The sequence below is a fragment of the Anolis carolinensis genome, unplaced genomic scaffold (assembly GCF_035594765.1).
Source record: "Anolis carolinensis isolate JA03-04 unplaced genomic scaffold, rAnoCar3.1.pri scaffold_13, whole genome shotgun sequence".
Classification (NCBI taxonomy): Eukaryota; Metazoa; Chordata; class Lepidosauria; order Squamata; family Dactyloidae; genus Anolis; species Anolis carolinensis.
The window spans coordinates 907,350-917,495 of NW_026943824.1; positions in this window are offsets into that span (position 1 = coordinate 907,350).

Genomic DNA, 10,146 nt, shown 5'->3' on the forward strand with positions numbered 1-10,146 from the left:
GGAGCCTATGTTTGTCTTGTCTTTGTTCTATGTTAAAAGGCATTGAATGTTTGCCTGTATGTGTAATGTGATCCGCCCTGAGTCACCTTTGGGGTGAGAAAGAAGGGCGGAATATAAATGCTGCAAATAAATAAATAAATAAATAAATAAATACAGTAATTACTACATAGCATTACTGCGTATTGAACTACTTTTTCCGTCAAATTTGTTGTAAAACATGATGTTTTGGTGCTTAATTTGTAAAATCATAACCTAATTTGATGTTTAATAGGCTTTTCCTTAATCCCTCCGTATTATCCAACATATTCGCTTATCCAACATTCTGTTGGATAAGTGAGACTCTACTGTATGGGTGTGAAACCATTATCATTGCAATAGAAACGAACGTGTTTTGGGGAAAAACTCAGAGGAGCTGAAGCTGAAAACAAGAGTCTGCCGCCTGATTGTTATTTGCAGAAATTAAGAGGTCAAGTAATTGTTAATAATGAATGAATCCCAGAAAGTCACCATCTGCTTGCAAACAAATCCATGAACAGATTTTAAAAGGGGAGCAGAACTCATTGCATAAATTACAATTCATAGCAGATTATTTTCCCCGGCTCGGTTAATTAGCTCCCTGTTATTAAGAGATATGTTTTCTTTTTGTTTTTCGCTCCTTCCGCCCACGAATCCCTTGACATTTCCTGGCGTGCCCAATTAACAGTCGCCGGCGGAAAGGGGAAGCCGTGGACGGATGGATAACCTTCTCCGTAAGGGCCGGACACCTTTGCTTATCAGCGCTCCCCGCACAATGCGGCCCAAAGAGGCCTCTTTATCTGGAGGCAACAGTCCTCAATTCCGGGCTCACGGACCATTGCAACCGCTGACAGCCTGAATCAAGGTTGCCCAATGTGGATTCGGCCGGGCCATAAATCTTCCCGACTTGAATACCTACAGGCAGGGATATAAGACTAGGGGCGGGCGGTTGGTTGGAGAGATTTATTTCAAACTGGACTCTATGCAAAAAAGGATGGTTCCCATTTGCCCGACAATAAATCCCGTTGAAAGGTGTTCAAAGGCAGGCAGTGGAATGGTGTCATTTCGGTGTGCGGTGCTACGCCATTCATCGCCTGCTCTTTATCAGTCTGGGAGCAGGAGCTGCGGAAAGGTTGCCGAGATAATGCACACCCATGGGTGGATGGATGGACGGACAAAAAATCTCTTCTAGGTGATGAAATCCAATGTCGTGCTTTAGCCCAGGCCTTTGGCAATGGATTACTAACTCTGGCTAGCTATAGGGCTGTGGCGCAGCTGGTTAGTAGCCAGCTGCAACAAATCACTACTGACCGAGAGGTCATGAGTTCGAAACCAGACCGGGTCGGAGTGAGCTCCCGACCATTAATAGCCTAGCCTATTTAGGTATTCTTTCCACCTCGCTAGCAAAGAGCATGTTGTACTCCATGCATGCTAATTACAATTTCTACTTGCAAGCTCCACCAATTCCATTGCATTCCCTAAGGACCGGGCTGTGGTGCAGATGGTTAGTAGCCAGCTGCAACAAATCACTACTGACCGAGAGGTCATGAGTTCGAAACCAGACCAGGTCGGAGTGAGCTCCCGGCCATTAATAATAGCCTAGCTCGTTGCTCACCTAAGCAACCAAAAGACAGTTGCATCTGTCGAGAAGGAAATTTAGGTACCGCTTTATGCGGGGAGGCTAATTTAACAAATTTACGCCATCATAAAAACTTCCAGCAGCATGCAGAAAGAATAAGGAAATACTCCATCAAGGATTCGGTGTCACAACTGGTTGATAAAGTGGCCGGCCTGGATCGGAGTGAGCTCCCAGCCATTAATAGCCTAGCTTGCTGTTGACCTAAGCAACCAAAAGACAGTTGCATCTGTCGAGTAGGAAATTTAGGTACCGCTTTATGTGGGGAGGCTAATTTAACAAATTTACGTCATCATAAAAACTTCCAGCAGCATGCAGAAAGAATAAGGAAATACTCCATCAAGGATTCGGTGTCACAACTGGTTGATAAAGTGGCCAGAATCGAGCAACCCTCATGAAGCCAGAAGCTGGAGAAATGTTAAATTACAATTAATAGCCTAGCTCCTTGTTCACCTAAGCAACCAAAAGACAGTTGCATCTGTCGAGTAGGAAATTTAGGTACCGCTTTATGCGGGGAGGCTAATTTAACAAATTTACGTCACCATAAAAATGTCCAGCAGTGTGCGGAAGAATGAGGAAGTACTCCATCAAGGACTCGGTGCCACAAGTGGACAATGAAGTGGCAGCTCCTCCTATGGACGGAATTGAGCATACCCTCATGAAGCCGGGAGCTGGAAAATGTTAAATTGCCTCTGTGTCTGTCTATATATGTCGTATGTCTAATGGCATTGAATGTTTGCCATGTATATGTACATTGCGATAAGAATGAGGAAGTACTCCATCAAGGACTCAGTGTCACAAGTGGACGGCGAAGTGGCAGCTCCCCCTGTGGCCGGGATTGAGCATACCCTCATGAAGCCAGAAGCTGGAAAACGTTAAATTGCCTCTGTGTCTGTCTATATGTCATATGTCTAATGGCATTGAATGTTTGCCATGTATATGTACATTGTGATAAGAATGAGGAAGTACTCCATCAAGGACTCAGTGTCACAAGTGGATGGTGAAGCGGCAGCTCCCCCTGTGGCCGGAATTGAGCATACTCTCATGAAGCCGGAAGCTGGAAAACGTTAAATTGCCTCTGTGTCTGTCTATATGTCATATGTCTAATGGCATTGAATGTTTGCCATGTATATGTACATTGTGATAAGAATGAGGAAGTACTCCATCAAGGACTCAGTGTCACAAGTGGATGGTGAAGCGGCAGCTCCCCCTGTGGCCGGAATTGAGCATACTCTCATGAAGCCGGAAGCTGGAAAACGTTAAATTGCCTCTGTGTCTGTCTATATATGTCGTATGTCTAATGGCACTGGATGTTTGCCATTGCGATCCGCCAACGAAATGTTCAGCTAGAGTTTTGCTATACAATATCTGAGGTAGATCCGTTCCATGATCCACGTAATATTTTTAGAACGTCTCACAATCAGTATAGAATATCCATCCTAGTTGGTTCCTTTGGGTCATCCTGTGTCCTTAGGCAAGGAAGGAACTGCAAAGCCCAGCCTTCTGCGTCTTCTGAGTGAGCGCAGACTCTTCTTCCCTCCCAGAATCGAAGGTCTCCGAACAGAACAGGCTGCTGGGCATCTCTTGCATGGGCTCAGACACTTTGTTTTTCGGTTATCCATTTGCTGCCTTTCGTGGCGCTTGGAAAACAAAAATCCATCCTAACCGTTTTAACTCGGCTCTCCAAAAGTTGTAAACCACGATCAATATTAATATCGGTTCTTTTCATCAAAAAAAAAAATGACAGCCCCGGGACTCAGACGATGGATTTTGTAAATGAGGAATGGAACAAAGTGGAAGGGAAACGTTGCCGTGAAGGGCGGGCCGAGCCTTGGTTTTGTCCCTGAAGGCAAAGCAGGTCCAATTTTTCATGTTAATTGTATTTCAAGAATGCCTCTGAGGATGTTGCATCTGCACTGCAGAGTTAATGTCGTTTGACACCATTTGAATCGCCCAGGGCCAATGCTATGCAATCCTGGGGATTCTAGTTTTACGAGATCTTTAGCCTTCTCTGCCAAAGTGTCCTGGTGACTCATAGAATCCTAGAATCCTAGAGTTGGGCCATCCAGTCCAACCCCATTCTGCCAAGAAGCAGGAAAACCGCATTCAAAACACCCCCAACAGATGGCCATCCAGCCTCTGTTTCAAAGCCTCCAAAGAAGGAGCCTCCACCACACTCTGAGGCAGAGAGTTCCACTGCTGAACAGCTCTCTCACACAGTTAGGAAGTTCTTCTTCATGTTCAGGTGGAATCTCTTTCCCGTCTGTAATTTGAAGCCATGGCTCCATTGTGTCCTAGTCTCCAGGGCAGCAGGAAACAAGCTTGCTCAACAGACTACACATCCCAGGATTCCATAGCATTGAGAAATTCTATGTGGTTAGTAGCCAGCTGCAATAAATCACTACTGACCGAGAGGTCATGAGTTCGAAAACAGTTCGGGTCAGATTGAGCACCTGACCGTTAATAATAGCCTAGCTCGCTGTTGACCTAAGCAACTCGAAAGACAATCAAGTAGGAAAATTTAGGTACCGCTTATGCGGGGAGGCTAATTTAACTAATTTACATCACCATAAAAACTTCCAGCAGCGTGTGCGCAAAAGAATGAGGAAGTACTCCATCAAGGACTTGGTGTCACAAGTGGATGATCAAGCGGCAGCTCCCCCTGTGATCGGAATCGAGCATGCCCGGAAGTTGAAAAATGTTAAATTGCCTCTGTGTCTGTCTATATGTTGTATGTCTAATGGCATTGAATGTTTAGGATGTATACGTGCATTGTGATCTGCCCTTTCGGGTGGAATATAAATACTGTAAATAAATAAATACATACATACATAAGACCCTCAGGTGTGCCTAATCTTTCCTTCTCCTTCTCCCTGTCTAATTTGAGCCAAGAAAAAAGACCACAAGCAGTGGGTATTTTGGGAAGAATCCACTTGAAAATTCACCTGTCATTTTGGCTACTGATTTTTTTTTCACGCACCAGTTGCTAACCAAGCATTGCTTTTCTCCTTTTCGGTTTCCCTAATCACGTTTCTTTTACTTCTGCTCTGAGGGATCACAGCGGACTCTGCGGTCATTATGATGATTGCTTGGGATGAAGAGAAGGAACCCAAACAAGCCAAACAGGTGCAGCATTATGCGAATGCCTCTCGGTTGGCAGCCGCCAGGTGTTCTTATCTGATTAGGCTTGACGGGCAGGAGGGAAGGGAGGGGCTGGCATGGGTTTGTTTGTTTTTGAATTCTCATTCGCTGGACCACATTTGGCACAAATACCCAATATGCCCAAATTTGAAAAATGGTGGCGTTCAGAGAGGGATTGATTCTGTCATTTGGGAGTTGTAGTTGCTGGGATTTATAGTTCACCTACAATCAAAGAGCATTCTGAACTCCACCAACGATGGAATTGAACCAAACCTGGCAAACAGAACTCCCATCACCGACAAAAATACTGGAAGGGTTTGGTGGGCTTTGACCTTGAATTTGGGAGTTGTAGTTCACCTTCATCCAGAGAGAACTGTGGTCTCCAAACAATGATGGATCTGGACCAAACTCGGCATGAATACTCAATATGCCCAAATGTGAACACCGGTGGAGTTTGGGGAAAATAGGCTTTGACATTTAGGAGTTGTAATTACTGGGATTTATAGTTCACCCACAATCAAAGAGCATTCTGAACCCCACCAATGATGGAACTGAACCAAACTTGGCCCACAGAACTCCCAACAGAAAATACTATAAGGGTTTGGTGGGCATTGACCATAAGTTTGGGAGTTGTAGTTCACCGACATCCAGAGAGCATTGCGGACTCACTCAATGACAGATCTGGACCAAACTTGGCACAAATACTCAATATGCTCAAATGTGAACATTCTTGGAGTTTGGGGGAAGTAGACCTTGACATTTGGGATTTGTAGTTGCTGGGATTTATAGTTCGCCTACAATCAAGAAACCCCTTGAACCCCACCAATGATAGAATTGGGCCAAACTTCCCACAGAGAACCCCCATAACCAACAGAAAATACTGGAAGGCTGAGTATTGACACTGAGTTTTGGAGTTGTAGTTCTCCTACATCCAGATTTCTCTGACAAAGGGGTTCCTAAGACCATCAGAAATATGTGTTTTCTGATGGTCTTTGGTGATCCCCTGAAACCTCCCTCGTGAAACACGAGAAGCCTCCCCCAGGAAAGAAAAATAGAGTTCAACCCTCATTACTTTGGGACTCACCAAAGACATTGAAACAATTGTCTATTTTATCTACAAAGCACAGGATACAAAACACGCACGACCTAGAAATACTTTGGAACAGATATCTTTCTGCAAGAGGCCAAGAGCAGTAGGGATTGTTTCAAAGGAAGCCTGATATCAGAGGAAGAGCCTTTCACAGAGAGAACGTGGAGCACAATTCAGGAGCGCGTGACTTACGCCCAGAGAGAGAGAAGCTCTGAAGACGTTGTCTCTTCGGTAACTACAGCAACTAACTGTGTCACGCCGCTACATTCGGGTCAACCGCCATGCGTTGCGGAGGCTCAGGTGTCAAGCTGAGGAACCGTCGCCTTTGCTGACCCGATTCAGCGAAAACCGCTCAGATCATTTCCGTCGCAAGAACATTTTGGAGAGCAGCTCATGATATCACTCTGCTTCTCGCACACACCTAAAGACCACTTCGCCGTAGGTGTTTCTGCAGTGCCAACAAAGAAGAGCCGGTCTTCACAATGCTCTCATTCAGCTCAACCCAACGAGTGACAGCCTTCAGTGTTGCTGAAAGAAGACCACGTTTCTCTGGTTGTGACCTCAATACATTTCCCAGAACAATTGGGATGAACAACAGTTGGGAGAGACAGAGAAAATCCCATCATGATGACATCCACTGGACTCGATTGTCTCTCAAAATACGACACCAAGACCATGTCTCTCTGGTTGTGACCTCAATACACTGAAATAAGACCACGTCTCTCTGGTTGTGACCTCAATGCATTTCCCAGAACAATTGGGATGGACAACAGTTGGGAGAGACAGAGAACATCCCATGATGATGACCTTCTCTGGACTCAATTGTCTCTCAAAATATGACACCAAGACCACGTCTCTCTGGTTGTGACCTCAATGCATTTCCCAGAACAGTTGGGATGGACAACAGGTGGGAGAGACAAAGGGCATCCCGTGATGATTTCCTCTGGACTCAATTGTCTCTCAAAATACGACACCAAGAACACGTCTCTCTGGTTGTGACCTCAATACACCAAAAGAAGACCATGTCTCTCTGGTTGTGACATCAATACACTGAAATAAGACCACGTCTCTCTGGTTGTGACCTCAATGTGTTTCCCAGAACAGTTGGGATGAACAACAGTTGGGAGAGACAGAGGACATCCCATGATGATGACCTTCTCTGGACTCAATTGTCTCTCAAGATACGGTACCAAGACCGTATCTCTCTGGTTGTGACCTCAATACACTGAAATAAGACCATGTCTCACTGGTTGTGACCTCAATGCATTTCCCAGAACAGTTGGGATGAACAACAGTTGGGAGAGACAGAGGACATCCCATGATGATGACCTTCTCTGGACTCAATTGTCTCTCAAAATATGACACCAAGACCATGTTTCTCTGGTTGTGACCTCAATATGTGTCCCAGAACAGTTGGGATGGACAACAGTTGGGAGAGACAGATGACATCCCATGATGATGATCTACTCTGGACTCAATTGTCTCTCAAAATACTACACCAAGACCATGTTTCTCTGGTTGTGACCTCAATGTGTTTCCCAAAATAGTTGGGATGGACAACAGGTGGGAGAGACAGAGGACATCCCATGATGATGACTTTCTCTGGACTTGATTGTCTCTCAAAATACAACACCATATTTCTTCCAAAGCCAAGTTGCATCTCTTTCATTTGGGAAAAGGAAGCAGGGATCAAAGATGCACAAACTGTTTCATTTTTGTGCCACTTTGGGGGTGAGTAATGCTTCTACCTTCTCCAAAACCCCATCTCGGGTGGGTTGAGGGCTTCTGGCTTCTCCTGGGGAGTTCTGTAGTTCATAAAACGGGTTCCACGCGTGGCCTTGGTTTAGTGGTTTCGTGATGAATGCCTTCATGTCGGCAACACATTTCCTCCCGGCCGCGGAGCGCAGAGATTCGTCGCCTTATCAGCAGAAATCAAGATATTTATGATGGCTTTTGGGATTCTGTTTGGAACTGAAGGTACAATGCAATAACTTCTGTAACTACTCATCCGTTCCCTGCCTAAGGCTATTTTTGTACAAGGCTCCTTTTATGGCGCCGCAAAAAAAGGGTTCGGCATATTCTCTGCTTGCATCCATGTTGGAGTTTTATTGACAAGGTAAAAAGAAGGGGGCTGGAGGGGGGGAGAATCTGCAGAGACACACAATCAGGAGGTCCGGAGCCTATTAAACGGCAAGGCCATTTCCACAATCTCGGGAGATGGAAAGACTTAAAGAGTTCATCCCACCCGACAGTGAGCCCCAGACTTATTATGTGCAAGATCAAGAGGTGAGGCTTTCCAGGAACCTTCTACCACTTACCCTATGAATAATTCAAGAGGCATATGTTGCAAAATAGAGTTAGTTGGGTTCCTTGTTTTGCTGTCCTTTGAGGCCGAAACCACAGCTCCCATTTCAGTCAGCAGCGAATCTGTTCCAGGTTTTAGTCCATATGTCAAGCATTTCACATAGTTATATTTAATGCAATGTTCCCAGAGCACTTCATACTTGGTTAGATTGACTGTTCCTCGTTTCCAAGGTTGCAACACTTGAGGCTCACAAATTTATTTATTTATTTGCAGTATTTCTGTCCCGCTGTTCTTTCTGAGTCCTTGATGGAGTACTTCCTCATTCTTATCACAATGCACATATACATGGCAAACATTCAATGCTACTAGACATACGACATCACATAGACAGACACAGAGGCAATTTAACATTTTCCAGCTTCCGGCTTCATGAGGGTGTGCTCGATTCCAGTCACTTCATCAACCACTTGATGGAGTACTTTCTTGTTCTTTCTGCACACTGCTGGAAGTTTTATGATGTTGCAAATGAGTGAAAATAGCCTCCCCGCATAAAGCGGTACCTAAATTTCCTACTCGACAGATGCAACTGTCTTTCAGGCTGCTTAGGTCAACAGCGAGCTGGGCTATTAATGGTCGGGAGCTCAATCCGACCCGGGCTTCAATCCCATGACCTCTTGATCAGTAGTGATTTATTGCAGCTGGCTACTAACCATCTGCACCACAGCCCATTCCCTAGGAAATGCAGTGGAATTGGTAGGGCTTGCAAGTAGAAACCATAAATAGCATGCAGGGACAAGGCTCACTAGGTGGCCATTCGAAGCCCGGGTCGGGTTAAGCCTCCGAACATTAAAAAAAAAATAGCCCCGGCTTGCTGTTGACCTAGCAACCCCGAAAGACAGTTGCATCTGTCAAGTAGGGAAAATTTAGGTACGCTTTATGCGGGAGGCTAATTTAACTAATTTACAACACCATAAAACTGCTCACGAGGGAAAGAAGAGGAAGAACAGCCACCAATGGACGGTGAAGCAACAGCTCCCCCTGTGGCCGGAATCGTGAAGCTGGAAAGATGTTAAAAATGCCTCTGTGTCTGTCTAAAACTGAATGTTGTTTGTCTGTTGGCATTGAATGTTTGCCATATATGTGTTCATTGTAATCCGCCCTGAGTCCCCTTCGGGGTGAGAAAGAAGGGCGGGATATAAATACTGTAAATAAATAAATAAATAAATTCACCCATGAGTTACATTTTATGTGTTTACAGAGTTTCCCTTTACAGGTTATTAAGAATTCTTTCAATAAATAGGTCAGAAGATGGCCCTTCAGATCCATTTTCTTGTGTCTGTCTCTTTCTTTCGTGGTGGGAGTTCAAAAGAGACCTTTTTACAATCCAAAAGTGTGGCAGGCAGTGGAGCCCTTGTAGCCGTAGCTCTCAAACTCGGAACCTTTCAATGTGTGGAACTTCAGGTCTCATAATTCTTGACGAGCTCAGAGTCCTGTGAGCTGAAGCCTGGAATAGATGGCAGACCAAGGTTTGCGCATCACTCATCTCGAGGGCGGCATCATTCCTTCCTGCCATTCCTTCCCGTTTTCCTCTCTCCCATCCTTGTTCTTCCTCTCGGTGAGCGTACAATGCGGAGAGCTGTAGATTTTGTTCTGTGTTGCTGCCAGCTCTGTCTCTCTGTGCTGAAAGAGTAAATTGTCGGGGAAATCAATTTCTTCGTGGACGCAGCGATTGCACACAGCAGCGGCACGAGTGGAGTGCAGATTGGCCTCCTCCTCCTCTTTCAAAATGGCTGGCAGGCAAGACCCACCTCATCTCTGTTTTGCTCTCTTTCTGAAGAACCGAGGTGGGGAATTGTGGCACTTGGCAGTGCTTAGCTCTGCACTCTTGTGAGGATTCAAGCTGCCTTTGATACATTATACATTAGAGATGTTTTTGGGAACTCTGGGGTTGTTTTAAGC